Source organism: Nerophis ophidion, linkage group LG21 (assembly GCF_033978795.1).
Source record: "Nerophis ophidion isolate RoL-2023_Sa linkage group LG21, RoL_Noph_v1.0, whole genome shotgun sequence".
In the NCBI taxonomy this organism is placed as follows: Eukaryota; Metazoa; Chordata; class Actinopteri; order Syngnathiformes; family Syngnathidae; genus Nerophis; species Nerophis ophidion.
The window spans coordinates 29,840,314-29,855,658 of NC_084631.1; the positions used below are offsets into that span (position 1 = coordinate 29,840,314).

General features: G+C 40.1%; 1 protein-coding gene across 2 annotated transcripts in view; it reads left to right on the top strand.

Annotated features, from left to right (window-relative positions):
• The window catches only part of col8a2 (collagen, type VIII, alpha 2), a 319,105-nt gene that overhangs the window by 8,709 nt on the left and 295,051 nt on the right, over positions 1–15,345 (top strand). The window contains exon 3 of one of the 2 annotated variants that reach the window (XM_061882467.1): positions 2,151–2,263. The exons of the other annotated variant lie outside the window; for it this stretch is intronic. The gene's annotated coding sequence lies outside the window, so the exon portion shown is untranslated. The remainder of the gene's footprint in view (positions 1–2,150; positions 2,264–15,345) is intronic. 2 annotated transcript variants of the gene reach the window in all.

Genomic DNA, 15,345 nt, shown 5'->3' on the forward strand with positions numbered 1-15,345 from the left:
GTAAATAGTACATGTTAGTGTTATTTATTTATTATCATTTATCTGTAAATAACAATATATCAACAGTGTTTATTATTGGGCCCTTGTATGTAGCAGTGTTTATTATGGGGCCCTTGTATGTAGCAGTGTTTATTATTGGGCCCTTGCATTTAACAGTGTTTATTATGGGGCCCTTCTATGTAGCAGTGTTTATTATTGGGCCCTTGCATTTAACAGTGTTTATTATTGGGCCCTTGAATGTAGCAGTGTTTATTATTGGGCCCTTGTATGTAGCAGTGTTTATTATGGGGCCCTTGCATTTAACAGTGTTTACTATTGGGCCCTTGCATTGAAAAGTGTTTACTATTGGGCCCTTGCATTTAACAGTTTTTATTATTGGGCCCTTGCATTTAACAGTTTTTATTATTGGGCCCTTGCATTTAACAGTTTTTATTATTGGGCCCTTGCATTTAACAGTTGTTATTATTGGGCCCTTGCATTTAACAGTGTTTATTATTGGGCCCTTGCATTTAACAGTGTTTATTACTGGGCCTTTGAATTTAGCAGTGTTGATTATTTGGCCCTTGTATGTAACAGTGTTTATTTTTGGGCCCTTGTATGTAGCAGTGTTCCAAAAATACACACTGTTAAATGCAAGGGCCCAAAGATAAACACTGTTAAATGCAAGGGCCCAAAGATAAACACTGTTAAATGCAAGGGCCCAAAGGTAAATACTGTTAAATGCAAGGGCCCAAAGATAAACACTGTTAAATGCAAGGGCCCAAAGATAAACACTGTTAAATGCAAGGGCCCAAAGATAAACACTGTTAAATGCTAGGGCCCAAAGATAAACACTGTTAAATCCAAGGGCCCAAAGATAAACACTGTTAAATGCAAGGGCCCAAAGATAAACACTGTTAAATACAGGGGCCCAAAGATAAACACTGTTAAATGCAAGGGCCCAATCATTAACGCTGTTGAACACAAGGGCCCAATCATTAACACTGTTACGTACAAGGGCCCAATAATAAACACTGTTACGTACAAGGGCCCAATAATAAACACCGTTGCGTACAAGGGCCCAATAATAAACACCGTTGCGTACAAGGGCCCAATAATAAACACTGTCGCGTACAAGGGCCCAATAATAAACACTGTCGCGTACAAGGGCCCAATGATAAACACTGTCGCGTACAAGGGCCCAGTAAAATAAACACTGTTGCGTACAAGGGCCCAATAATAAACACTGTTGCGTACAAGGGCCCAATAATAAACACCGTTGCGTACAAGGGCCCAATAATAAACACCGTTGCGCACAAGGGCCCAAAGATAAACACTGTTAAATGCAAGGGCCCAAAGATAAACACTGTTAAATGCAAAGGCCCAAAGATAAACACTGTTAAATGCAAGGGCCCAATCATTAACGCTGTTGAACGCAAGGGCCCAATCATTAACACTGTCGCGTACAAGAGCCCAATAATAAACACTGTCGCGTACAAGGGCCCAATAATAAACACTGTTGCGTACAAGGGCCCAATAATAAACACCGTTGCGTACAAGGGCCCAATAATAAACACCGTTGCGTACAAGGGCCCAATAATAAACACTGTTGCGTACAAGGGCCCAATAATAAACACTGTTAAATATGTAACTGAACATGACACAAAGTTATGCAGCTACATAATCAGATTATTATTGTAAAAACCAACAGTACAAATGTAATAAAAAAAAATGTTTAATGAGAAAAATGTGAAGTGTTGTCACCAATAATCACTAATATACTGAGTCACTTATCACACAAAGCTGACACAATATCTGTTTTTAAATAAAAAAATATCACTTTGGCCACCGCAGACTGTGACTTTTCTATATGGTGGAAAAAGTTTGGACACCCCTGAAGTATCAAAAAGTATCGATACTTTGATTTGAGGATCAATATTGGAGCATGAAAGTCTGGTATCGACGGGATCGTTATTTCAGTATCGATCCACACGCCACTCGTCCCAAGTCATCTGCCTGCCAAACAGGAAGTCCTACACATGATCTTGCTAAGCCCCGGTGGGGTACGTCGTGGTCGTCGCCACCCACAGGCAGACGGTGGGCTCCTTTTTCACGCCAGACGCTTCCTTCTTGCGAGGACAGACAGGTGTCACGGTCTGTTTCCTCTCCAGGTCACCACGGGATGGACTGGAGAGGAGGATCACTTCCTGCTGACGAGGTGGCAGCAGGGAAAGGAAGTGGGAATGAACATGTTACACCCCTCCACATCAAGGGCCAAGAGCAGGTCAGTCCTGGTCTTTGGTCTATATGTCGGCTTTACGTCCAGTCCATAGTGGATCTTGCATAATATTGTGAGTCCAGTCCATAGTGGATCTAACATAATAGTGAGAGTCCAGTCCGTAGTGGATCTTGCATAATATTGTGAGAGTCCAGTCCATAGTGGATATAACATATTGTGAGAGTCCAGTCCAAAGTGGATCTTTCATAATAGTGAGAGTCCAGTCCATGGTGGATCTAACAAAATAGTGAGAGTCCAGTCCACAGTGGATCTTACATAATATTGTTAGAGTCCAGTCCATAGTGGATCTTGCATAATATTGTGAGAGTCCAGTCAATAGTGGATCTTGTATAATATTGTGAGTCCAGTCCATAGTGGATCTAACATAATAGTGAGAGTCCAGTCCATAGTGGATCTTGCATAATATTGTGAGAGTCCAGTCCATAGTGGATATAACATATTGTGAGAGTCCAGTCCATAGTGGATCTAGCATAATAGTGAGAGTCCAGTCCATGGTGGATCTAACAAAATAGTGAGAGTCCAGTCCACAGTGGATCTTACATAATATTGTTAGAGTCCAGTCCATAGTGGATCTTGCATAATATTGTGAGAGTCCAGTCCATAGTGGCTCTAACATAATAGTGAGAGTCCAGTCCATAGTGGATCTAACATAATGGTGAGAGTCCAGTCCATAGTGGATCTAACATAATTGTGAGAGTCCAGTCGATAGTGGATCCAACATAATAGTGAGAGTCCAGTCCATAGTGGATCTAACATAAAAGTGTGAAAGTCCAGTCCATAGTGGATCCAACATAATAGTGATAGTCCAGTCCATAGTGGATCTAACATAATAGTGAGAGTCCAGTCCATACTAGATCCAGCATAATATTGTGAGAGTCCAGTCCATAGTGGATCTAACATAAAAGTGTGAAAGTCCAGTCCATAGTGGATCCAACATAATAGTGATAGTCCAGTCCATAGTGGATCTAACATAATGGTGAGAGTCCAGTCCATAGTGGATCTAACATAATTGTGAGAGTCCAGTCCATAGTGGATCCAACATAATAGTGAGAGTCCAGTCCATAGTGGATCTATCATAATAGTGAAAGTCCAGTCCATAGAGGATCTAGCATCATATCGTGAGAGTCCAGTCCATAGTGGATCTAACATAAAAGTGTGAAAGTCCAGTCCATAGTGGATCCAACATAATAGTGAGAGTCCAGTCCATAGTGGATCTAACATAATGGTGAGAGTCCAGTCCATAGTGGATCTAACATAATAGTGAGAGTCCAGTCCATAGTGGATCTAACATAATAGTGAGAGTCCAGTCCATAGTGGATCTAACATAATAGTGAGAGTCCAGTCCATAGTGGATCTAACATAATAGTGACAGTCCAGTCCATAGTGGATCTACCATAATAGTGAGAGAACTGGAGTGTAAAAACTCTCCAATTTGGCCAAATTGCACGTAGGTGAGTCAGGGTGAACAAATCAAGCACTCCTCCCTCGGAGAAGGGCCCCTTCTATCCAGGGTAAATCCCACCTAACCTTATCCCTGTCCACACACGCACCCACTTTTGGTGGTTTAAGACCCCCTCCCTTCCTCCGTCCGCCAGCGCAACACAACCTAGTATGCATGCGCGGAAAATGCGCTCGTCATGGTCGCCTCCAGTGTTGCTTTGTGGACAAGTTTTTAACCTCTTAAGGCACAAGCTGTTTGTTTACATGCTTTATTTTTTCAATTTGATCTGGTGTATCGTCTGATCGGACGCCAACTCGATTTTTCCATGTGGGTCTTTATGGGGAACAAATGTGCAGAGGCACGCAGTGACAATCAAGCTCTCGTCACCTGCGTTCCTGCAACACCGTTATGACAATATTTGTACAAAAAAGGGATTAGCACAAAAATGGTGGGTGCAGTTTTCAGGCTTGCAAGCCTAAAAAAACCCAAAGGTGCATAACAGATACAATTACCACGATAAAAGCAGAGCAATTAAAGCTACATTCAGGACAAACTAAACCAGGTGACTTTATTTAAAGATTCTTGTCGTCCTGCAAAGTAACAACATCCATCATTTTAGCACTGTCTTGCCCAGCCTGGTCCGCTGTTTTGGATAACTTAATCCAAGGTTGCCATGGCAACAATTGAAGTGTTCTTTCACGCAAAATGCAAAAAAAAAAAGGGTTTTAACCTCTTAAGGCCCAAGCTGTTTGTTTCACATGCTTTTTTTTAATTTCTCTTTGCTATTTGGGCTTATTGGACCCTAATTGGAATAAAAACTATGAACCATATTGTTGGAGCCTATTTATATGATATATTTATTGATTGTTTTGACAATCTAATTCAATAATGCCAATGAAGATGTTAATTATTTTTTGGGTGTTTTAGATGAATTATGATTGATTGATTGTGTTCAGCTGCTCACACTCTTCCTGGTCAGCCACTTCCTGCTCCTATAATTAAGAAGACAGCACAGCTGGGCGCTGCCTTTGTCTGTCTGACATGCTGAAGGAGTGAGGAGTGAAATAGTTTGTTCTACCACTATATAGTTTATTTTTGATTATTATAGAAAGTCAACCACGGTGAATATTTTTTGTTTATGAAAATAAATTAACATTTTGAATCTAGAAATATCTCCATGAGTGCTTATCCAAGAATTTAGTGCGTCATATAACCTCCTCCTCAAGGCTACTCTGCAAACTTTATTTTTTCAAAGCTTTTTGGAACGACAGAATAGCCGTAACACATATTTTTATATGATGTACACAAACGTGTACTTCATGTTTAGTGACATGCCAATTCTTATTTTTATACTTTTTATTTTCCAAATTCCATTGTATGTTATATTCTTCTGATACCACCAGATGGCAGTATAAGTGTCCACATAAGTGGCCATAAGACCCCAATTCAGTAGTGTACACCATTTTGGAAATAAGAGCTAAAAGGTGCTGTCCAATGCAAGTGGCCACTAAGACTTTAGAGGTTTTTAAATTGAATTAAATTTAACTTATCTGAACAATATCCAGTGTTGTGGTGTTTCAATTAACTGAAATCCAGTTAATTCCATTGTAGTGAATCACATCTGAGCCATCATAGATTAATCAAATCTTAAATGGACAAGTGAAAGTAAACAATGTGAAAAATAAGATTTTGCATCAATTAAACTAGGGACTAGATACTGTATCTGGTTAGGACACTCATCACTATTTTACCTTCATCTTCATTGTCCATTTGGTTTTCTGTGACTTTATATACTCTGGACATAGACGTTGAGTCGGCGACATACATGGCAGACAATAACTGATACGTTCTGCTCTGCCAGTCCAAATGCATTCCATGTTTTACATAGTCTTCCCTCGTCGGCAAGGTAACACAAAGCACACGCTACGTTTTTCAATTTTTTTTTATCACATCCACGGTAGACCGCATTCTCGTTGTCTCTCCTTCGACAAATGGACAAAGTTTTTCTGTAAGTAGAATCACAGCTGACCCGGACATTATAAAGTTCTCTTGCCGTCTGAGAAATGTTGTATCCCGAATAGCTGCAATCACATTATCTTCAGGTATTCATGTGTGATTTCCACAAGCGTCAGTACATGTCGAGGAAAGGGAAACATGGGCATGTCTGGATGACTCGCGTCCATCTTTCTAAGTGGTTGCCGGCGAGTTACCAAACGGGTTGTTGTGAAGCTGGCTGGGGCACGGTCTTTCTGATGTCACTTCCTGTGTGGGGCACGGTCTTTCTGGCGTCACTTCCTCTCCGAGCTCAGTTTGTAAACGATCAATCAATCAATGTTTATTTATAGCCCTAAATCACTAGTGTCTCAAAGGGCTGGACAGGCCACAACGACATCCGCGGATCAGCGGCCACATAAGGGCAAGGAAAAACTCACAACCCAGTGGGACGTAGATGAGAATGACTATAAGAAACCTTGGAGAAAACCGCAAATGTGGGTAACTCCCACCCCTCTAGGGGAGACCGGATGCAATGGACGTCTAGTGGGTCTAACATAATATTGTGAAAGTCCAGTCCATGGTGGATCTAACATGATAGTGAGAGTCCAGTCCATATTGGATCTAACATAATAGTGAGAGTCCGGTCTATAGTGGATCTAACATAATAGTGAGAGTCCAGTCCATAGTGGATCTGGCATAATATTGTGAGAGTCCAGTCCATAGTGGATCTAGCATAATACTTTGAGAGTCCAATCCATAGTGGATCTAACATAATAGTGAGAGTCCGGTCCATAGTGGATCTAACATAATAGTGTGAAAGTCCAGTCCATAGTGGATCCAGCATAATATTGTGAAAGTCCAGTCCATAGTGGATCAAGCATAATATTGTGAGAGTCCAGTCCATAGTGTATCTAGCATCATTTTGTGAGAGTCCTGTCCATAGTGGATCCAACATAATAGTGAGAGTCCAGTCCATAGTGTATCTAGCATCATTTTGTGAGAGTCCTGTCCATAGTGGATCTTGCATAATATTTTGAGAATCCAGTCCATAGTGGATTTAACATGATAGTGAGAGTCCAGTCCATAGCGGATCTAGCATAATATTGTGAAAGTCCAGTCCATAGTGGATCTAGCATCATATTGTGAGAGTCCAGTCCATAGTGGATGTAGCATCATATTGTGAGAGTCCATTCCATAGTGGCTCTAACATAATGGTGAAAATCCATTCCATAGTGGCTCTAACATAATGGTGAGAGTCCAGTCCATCGTGGATCTAACATAATAGTGAGAGTCCAGTCCAAAAGTGGATCCAACATAATAGTGAGAGTCCAGTCCATAGTGGATCTAACATAATAGTGAGAGTCCAGTCCATAGTGGATCTAACACAATAGTGAGAGTCCAGTCCATAGTGGATCTAACATAATAGTGAGAGTCCAGTCCATAGTGGATCTAACATAATAATGAGAGTCCAGTCCATAGTGGATCTAACATAATAGTGAGAGTCCAGTCCATAGTGGATCTAGCATAATATTGTGAGAGTCCAGTTCATAGTAGATCTAGCATCATATTGTGAGAGTCCTGTCCATAGTGGATGTAGCATCATATTGTGAGAGTCCAGTCCATTGTGGCTCTAACATAATAGTGTGAAAATCCATTCCATAGTGGCTCTAACATAATGGTGAGAGTCCAGTCCATAGTGGATCTAACATAATGGTGAGAGTCCAGTTCATAGTGGGGCCAGCAGGAGACCATCCCGAGCGGAGACGGGTCACCAGTGCAGAGAGGTCCCCAACTGATGGACAGGCGAGCGTTCCACCCCAGGTCCTGACTCCGGACAGCCAGCACTTCATCCATGGCCACCGGACCTGTTTTAGTGCCATTTGATGCCCGCCATCATGCTAAATAGCTGCCTGAAAGCAGTTGACTCCACTGTAGAAATAGCCTGCATGTCTTCTAGCACATACGCTGCAATGGCTCTATCAATGTTGTCCTGGCTAGCAGTGCCTCCGTTCAAATCCTTAGGTGGAGCTGAAGTGTGTCTCTCTTTACTAGCTTCGTCCAAGCATGTTGCTTTTGTAGCTGTTTCAGCAGATTTGAATCAATGTTTTGGGCAGTAGATGGGATGTTTGATCCAAGACACAACTTACATTTAACTAAAATGTTCTTTTCTTTGTGCTCGACAAAAGAAAAGTAGTGAGAGTTGACTCCCAACACTGCTCGTTGCCACTATAAAAACACATGAGCGAGGTTGCGTTCAAGAACACTTGGAAATTTGACGATCAAACATTACAAGTCAAGTAAGCGTTTTTTTTTTTTTTTTTTTTACACATTGTCTTCAATAATTATATAACTTGTTTGTATTTCTTATCTTTGCATTTTTTACTTGGAAATAATTTAATTATTGAATTATTAGTTTGTTCAACTTCAATGTCCCAAGATTCCATCAAAATAAAAATACTTTATTTTATTGTTTAAAAAAAAAAAAAAAAAGGGGATTTTTTTTAAATTTCTAAAGCACCGTTTTGGGTGAGGTTTAAACCCCAGAGCCATTTTGAAAGTACTGATTTGTTACTAGTATGGGTTCAAATCCCCAATCAGGGTAAGTTTCACTGATTTATGGATGAGATGTTCGCTCTACCACCGTCGTGAGGTCATAATTGGTCAGAACAAATCTCCAGCTACAGTTTGTTGGACTCTCTCTTCCCTCCAGGTGTGCACAAACTATGGTCAAATATGGATTTAAAAAAGGAATATATCCAAATAGATGTGGTGTTCCTGGGAAGCGTGACGTTTTTAAATAAAAAGGTATGTCTTCAGTATCACTTTATATCATCGAAAGCGTGCAGTCTCAAACCCACAAAAAAAAAAAAAAAAAACACACCTCATGTGAGCAACCACTTTGGGGACGGAGTGAAGGAAAACCCTTGATCAGAATGTTCGAGGAATCTTTTCCACCGTGAAGTAGAATAGAAGGCCTTAGAATGTTCCTTGGTTCTGCTCCACGAGATAACACATGATGAGCACACCCTGTTTTCTTATCCACGCACTCTCACACACACACAGCTGGAATTCTGTAAGCCGCTACTGTTCTCCTACGCTTTGAACCCTGTGGCTTATAAAACGGTGCAGCTAATTTGGTGGATTTTTCTTCGCTGACGGCCATAATGCTAGTAGTTTTCGTCAAACCCTTGCAAATACACCGAACTGGTGTGTTAGGGTTTGTCCTATGGCACCATCTTTTGGACGAGATTGCTCACTGCAGGTTCCCTTTTCTCGTCGTCCATAGCGTTTATCGTATGGATTCTTAATCCACCACTCCAAGCAATGTTTAAGTTTTACAATATAACTAAAACAATTCGTATCTACTAAACCAGGGGTCACCAACACGGTGCCCGCAGACACCAGGTAGCCCGTAAGAACCAGATGAGTAGCCCACTGGCCTGTTCTAAAAATAAGTCAAATAGCAGCACTTACCTGTGAGCTGCCTCTATTTTTTAAACTTTATTTACTAGCAGGCTGGTCTCGCTTTGCTCAACATTTTTTAATTCTTAGAGAGACAAAACTCAAATAGAATTTGAAAATCCAAGCAAATATTTTAAAGACTTGGTCTTCACTTGTTTAAATAAATTCATTAATTTTTTTACATTGCTTCTTATTACTTTCAGAAAGACAATTTTAGAGAAAAAATACAACATTAAAAATGATTTTAGGATTTTTAAACACATGTACCTTTTTACCTTTTAAATTCCTTCCTCTTCTTTCCTGACAATTTAAATCAATGTTCAAGTATTTTTTATTTTTTTTTGTAAAGAATAATAAATACATTTTAATTTAATTCTTCATTTTAGCTTCTGTTTTTTTGATGAAGAATATTTGTGAAATATTTCTTCAAATTTATGAATGAAATTAAAAAATATATATTCTGGCAAATATAAAAAAACTGTAGAATCAAATTTAAATCTTATTTCAAAGTCTTTAGAATTTCTTTAAAAAATTTTGTTGTGGAAAATCGAGAAGAAATAATGATTTGTGTTTGTTTGAAATATAGCTTGGTTCAATTTGTTATATATTCTAACAAAGTGCAGATTGGATTTTAACCTATTTAAAACATGTCATCAAAATTCTAAAATTAATCTTAATCAGGAAAAATTACTAATGATGTTCCATAAATTATTTTTTTTCATTTTGTCAAAAAGATTCAAATTAGGTAGTTTTTCTCTTCATTTTTTTCGTTTGAATTTTGAATTTTAAAGAGTCGAAATTGAAGATAAACTATGTTTCAAAATTACACTTTTTTTTTTTTTTCGTGGTTTGTCCTCTTTTAAACCGTTCAATTAAGTGTTTTTTTTCAGTTTATTCTCTACAAAAAACCTTCCGTAAAAAAATGTACGACGGAATGACAGACAGAAAAAAACATTTTTTAAATATATATAGATTTATTTATTAAAGGTAAATTGAGCAAATTGGCTATTTCTAGCCATTTATTTAAGTGTGTATCAAACTGGTAGCCCTTCACATTAATCAGTACCCAAAAAGTAGCTCTTGGTTTCCAAAAAGGTTGGTGACCCCTGTACTAAACCTTCCCATGTATGATGTATGTTGGAGTGTTTTCATGCATATTTGTACGCGCTATTGTAATGTAATCACGCAAGCGCCATTGGCATTAGCTTATATGCTAACATGTGTATGGCATTCTTTTTGTATTGTTTTGGTTTCACAAATTTCTCCGTAAATTCACCAAAACATCACCTTGGAGCTATTGAGTCTGTTTAGCTGAAGAGAGCTAGCGGGTCCATGACGATGACTTCTGTTTTGTTTTATCCACCGTTTTACTGCCCTGTAACAGACACCGATCGGAGACAATTAAGGTATGTAAATAAATATTTACAAAATATATATGTGTAAATAACTCATTTCACAATTTATGTATCTGCGACGCGTTAGTCAACTCTCACTACTTTTCTTTTGTCGAGCACAAAATATGTCAAAGATTAATTAGTAAGAAATCAACTTATTCCAAAAATTGAATAAATAAATTGTTGTCCTCAAATTCTACACACAATACCCCATAATGACCACTTCAAAACATTTTTGGTTAAAAAATGTTGCTAATTTATTAAATATTTAATAGTAAGAAATCACTTTATTCCAAAAATGTAATAAATTCATTTTTGTCCTAAAAATTCTACACACAAACCCCCATAATGACAGTTTCAAAAATATTTTTTCTTTGAAAAATTTTGCTAATTTATTAATGATTAAATAGTAAGAAATCACTTTTATTCCAAAAAATGAATAAATGTATTTTTGTCCTCAAAATTCTACACACAACACCCCATAAGGACAATTTGAAAGAGGTTTTTTGTTTGAAAATGTTGCTAACTTATCAAATTGTAAGAAACCACTGTATTCCAAAAATGTAATGTATTCATTTCTGTCCTCAAAATTCTACACACAATACCCCATAATGATAATTTGAAAAAGTTTTTTTGTTCGAAAATTGTGCTAATTTATTAATTATTAAATAGTACGAAATCACCTTATTCCAAAAATGGAATTTATAAATTTTTTCCCTCAAAATTCTACACACAATTTTTTGCAATTCTGTGGCTGCGGCTTATATACCGCTGCGCTCTATTTTCGGGAAAATACGGTTAGTTGTAATCTCTAGTTTAATGGTGTTATGAGGTGCGAGTGGCGGATAATGTGTGTGCGCTCGCCACACATGTCAAGTTAACTTTCAGTTTCGATCCCTGCCAATGCAGACCGACCAAGGTGGACCATATTTTAGAGATTTTAATTTCTTGGCTGTTTTTCACAGCGCTGGTATTGCTATTGTTTGTACTCACCCCTAAATTGCTCAAATTCAGCTCTTCTCACCTCATCTTTTTAGACCGCCTTCGAACAAAAGGATGTGGGTGGACTCTCCCCTCCTAAAAGGGGGTTAGAGGTCCTAATAATCCAATACCCTTTATTTATATTGCACTATTCACAACAAAACTGTCTCCTGAGTGCTGCACATAAAAAAGAAACAATAATAAAAAAAATCAAATTACAAGCATTTAAAAGGAAGCTGGTAAAACAACTTAATAGAAATAATAAAAGATATCAGTAAAATGGAGCAAAACTATAAAAGACAAATCAGTATAATAGAATAAAACAATAAAAGACACAGAGAACCACAAAAATCATGCCGATTTAAAAGCCAGAGAATAAAAGTGGGTTTTAAAACGAGACTTGTAAAAAAATTCTGACATGACTGCAAAGAACATTCCGAAGATTAGGGCCAACAACAAGAAGGCCCTGTCTCCCCTAGTTGGAACTGGCCCTCGGACCTCAGGCATAAATTTGGATGAGTTCTGTGATGTACAAAACCCAAAACCAGTGAAGTTGGCACGTTTGTGTAAATCGTAAATAAAAACAGAACACTGATGTGCAAATCATTTTTAACCTGTATTCAATTGAATAGACTGCAAAGACAAGATATTTTTTGTTTGAACTGGAGAACTTTATTTTTTGCAAATATTAGCTCATTTGACTTTGATGCCTGCAACATGTTTCACAAAATCTGGCACAAGTGGCAAAAAAGACTGAGGAAGGTGAGGAATGCTCATCAAACACTTATTTGGATCGTCCCACAGGTGAACAGGCTAATTGGGAACAGGTGGGTGCCATGATTAGGTATAAAAGCAGCTTCCATTAAATGCTCGGTCTTTCACAAACAAGGATGGGGCGAGGGTCACCGCTTTGTGAACAAACGGGTGAGCAAATTGTCGAACACTTTATGAACATTTCTCAATGAGATATTGAAAGGAAGTTAGGGATTTCACCAACTACGGTCTGTAATATCATCAAAAAGTTCAGAGGATCATTGCACGTAACATTGAATGACCGTGACCTCCAATCCCTCAGGCGGTACTGCATCAACAACCAACATCAGTGTGTAAAGGATATCACCACATGGGCTCGTGAACACTTCAGAAAACCACTGTCAGCAACGACAGTTTGTCGCTACATCTGTAAGCGCAAGTTGAAACTCTTTGCAAAGCGAAAGCCATTTATCAACAACACCCATAAACGCCGCCTGATTCGCTGGGCCCAAGATTATCTAAGATGGACTGAGGCAAAGTGGAAAAGTGTTCTGTGGTCTGACGAGTCCACATTTAAAATTGTTTTTGAAAACAATGGACGTTGTATCCCCCGGAACAAAGAGGAAACGAACCATCCAAAATGTTCTAGGCGCAAAGTTCGAAAGCCAGCATCTGATGGCGTGAGGGTGTATTAGTGCCCAAGGCATGGGTAACATACACATCTGTGAAGGCACCATTAATGCTGAGAGGTACATACAAGATTTGCAGCAACAAATGTTGCCATCCAAGCAAGGTTATCATGGACGCCCCTATTTATTTCAGTAAGACAATGCCAAGCCACGTGTTTCTGTCTCGCCTCTGGTGAGGGCGGTCGCATTTTTTTCCGCTCCCTTGGTTTTTGTCTTGTCTGAACTTTTTTGAAGTCTCTTTCTTTGCGCTGTCATCAAATCTAAACATCAGGCATGGATATGATCAGCTGGACTCTCGACGCAATTCACAAAATCTTTTTGACGAGGAAAAGAGGTTCGTGGGAGCCTGGCTGCCCTGATGGAACCACTGCTGCGGGGTACGCGAGGGATTCCTGGGACAAATGGAAAATCATGTGCTTCTCAGTCCTTTCCATCTAAGACGTGGAAGACATCTACCTATTTGGAACCGTGATCGCGGGGCACTTGCTGATTGGGCTGGGCTTTGCTCTGGTGTATCGTCAAATTCGTAAGACGATGGCAGCCACTCAAGGAGCCCAAAGGCTGTTTGTCGCAGTGGATGGTTTGGGCAGGGCTGTGGGAACACAGACTGAGGCGATTTCTGAACCGAATCGCAAGATGGATCACATCATGGAGAAGCTTGCTGAAAAGGAGAATTGAATTGAATTTGAGAGCACTCAGCATGGACGAATAGAACAGAAAAGTAATTGTTTTTGTCTGCTCGCGGAAAACCAACATCCTAATCTAGGATTTGACTCCTTCGAACGGCCTTGACGCTGTGGAAACAGGACCAGGCCGTTCTGAAAACAGCCCGGAGGACACCTCAATGATAGACGCTTTGGACCTCCCTCCCTCCTCAACGACACCTGAAGTCGAACCTTTGCAGATCGGCCTAGACTGGTCCAGACCTGTCCCCCATTGAAAATGTGTGGAGCATTATGAAGCCTAAAATACCACAACAGAGACCCCAGACTGTTGGACAACTTAAGCTGTACATCAAGCAAGAATGGGAATGAATTCCACTTAAAAAGCTTCAAAAATTGGTCGTCTTAGTTCCCAAAAATGTTCTTAAAAAGAAAGGCCATGGAACACAGTGGTAAAAATACCACTGTTGCTGCCATTACATTCTAAGTTAATGATTATTTGCAAAAAACAATGACGTTTCTCAGTTCAAACATTAAATATCTTGTCTTTGGAGTCCATTGAATTGAATATAAGTTGAAAAGGATTTGCAAAGCATTGTATTCTGTTTTTATTTACGATTCGCACAACGTGCCAACTTCAGTGGTTTTGGGTTTTGTACTTTGGGGCTTTCGAAACAGATTTGAAAACGAACAGGAAACCAATGCGGAGAAGCGAGAATCCCGTTAAATAGAGCCATGACGCCCAGCTGGGTGGTTTGGACCGAAATCCATCAGATGATGAGCATGAAAGTCATACATTTTCTTCGTCACCTTGCGTGATGAGAGGGGGCTGCTCCACAGGCCACAGAAATGCTGCACGGTCAGCATAAAACCCTAAACGCGGAGGTGACGGCGTTGACTGCTTAGCTCATCTCTCCCAGAATTGATGACGCCAAATGTCCAAAAAATCATGCGGTATAAGCAAACAAAGATGCCTCACCCCCCCGCTGCCCACATGAAGCAAACCAGGCGAAACCGGAGAAGAAGGTTGAAGCTCGGACGGCCTTGAGACGGGCCGGACCACGCCGTTCAGGAATGAAAGAAGATATTACAGCAGGCACAATTTGGACTCATTGTGCAAAACGGGCGGGAGGACCCCGACCAGGAAGTCATCTGTAAGTCATTCTTTGCGGCAGACTGCGGGTTATTATCTTTTCAACGCCATCGTCTTCCCTAATATGCCAAACAACCTGCGAGCTTTTCTCCGCACACGGCACTTTTCCACCACAAATTGTCCACCGCAGGGCAGACCCCTGGATCCTCTTCCCCCCCGCCTCCCGCCCGAGTATTATGCGTGCATATTTCAATCGGCGAGCAGCGCGGGGGAAGGAGGAATGAAAAACACAAGGTCATTGCAAGAGAGAGAGAGAGAGAGAGAGAGAGAGAGAGAGAGAGACATTTCTTTCTTTTCACACCATGTGTTAGCCTAAGATATTCATTTCCTCCGGCTCTTTGTTTTCCTTCCCCGTCACTGTCAGCGTTGGATTGGCCGAGGTGGTCCGGGTCGCGTCGAGTCCACCGGATCCCCTTTCTGTCCTGGATCCATCCCCGTTTCAAATCGGTTCCCCAGAATGGCGCGCCGTGCCGAGCGCAGCTGCGGTAACCCGAGAGCTTTGCGTTTTGTGTGCTTCTCGGATGCCAAAGCCCATTT